The sequence below is a fragment of the Benincasa hispida genome, chromosome 5 (assembly GCF_009727055.1).
Source record: "Benincasa hispida cultivar B227 chromosome 5, ASM972705v1, whole genome shotgun sequence".
Lineage (NCBI taxonomy): Eukaryota > Viridiplantae > Streptophyta > Magnoliopsida > Cucurbitales > Cucurbitaceae > Benincasa > Benincasa hispida.
The window spans coordinates 16,336,323-16,337,573 of NC_052353.1; positions in this window are offsets into that span (position 1 = coordinate 16,336,323).

Here is a 1,251-nt window from a genome sequence, read left to right on the forward strand (position 1 = left end):
ATATAAAAAGAGTGAAACCTAATTTAAAACTGAACCGTTTTTAATGTAAAGAAAAAATCGAATTGAAAACTAGACTAAACCGAACCGTTTTTAATTAAAAATATATATAACATAGATTTTTCAAAAATACCAAAACCAAATTTGAAACTGAATCGAACTGCATATATGTGGTTCGGTTCGATTTGGTTTCACATATTAGAAAATTCAGTTTGACCACCAAATCGAACCGAACCAAACCGTTTCCACCTCTACCGAATAGAGTAAGATCATTGTTACAATAGATTGAGAAGAGGAAAAGTAGTAGACAGTAAATTTACATGAAAAACTCTTAAACAAATTAAGGTGAAAATCATGGGAAATAGAAGAATTCCACTGCATAAAATAGAAGTTACAAACTTTCTTTCTAATAGAGGAAAAACAAGCTTTATAGTTAACTCTTTCTATTACCTCATATTTTTATCACTTGGTTTGTGTGTAATATGGAGTCCAAATAGAATTGATCATCAAACAAATCTAATAGCTGCAAATTGACGTTGAACAAAGTGAACGATCTAGTGGTTACAAATTGACCTTGTACAATATGAGTGAATCTCATGACAACAAATTAATATTGAACAAAGTGTAAAATCTAATAGTCACACAATTTTTATAGCCTCGAGAAACTTGTTGAACAAGCTTGCAAATTAAATAATATTATTTAACAAAAATTCCTAAGTTTACTAACTACTATTTTTTTTTTCTTACTATGAAATCAGGGGAATCAAATGTACGGCCTATTGACAACTATTTGATTGTTAATTTTTAGAGAAAAGTTTGGATAAAAATACATATTATTTAAATATTTTAATCTATATACTTTCAAAATACCCAGATTTAATGTATACGACCAACACATATCTTAAAATCGATCCTAAAATCAAGCCTTACGGTTTGAAGTTGATTTATTATGGTGCACAAAAGATTAATAATTTGAATTTTCGTCAAATAAAAGGCACATAAGCTCACAGGGATAAATATTTTAGAAAAAATTTAACCTATTATAAATATTATAATAATAAATAGATGTTCATTGCTTAGTGTCAATCTTCATGTTTTCCACGTGCATTATAGTTATTATGCTTAGTGTCTGTGTCCATATAGGAACTTGTCACTTTGTCTATAAATAGTGACATTTGGTAATCTTAAAATCAGGTTAATCCACTTCAAAATTTTACTTAAATTTCCATATTGCCCAATTTTTTTTTTTTTTTT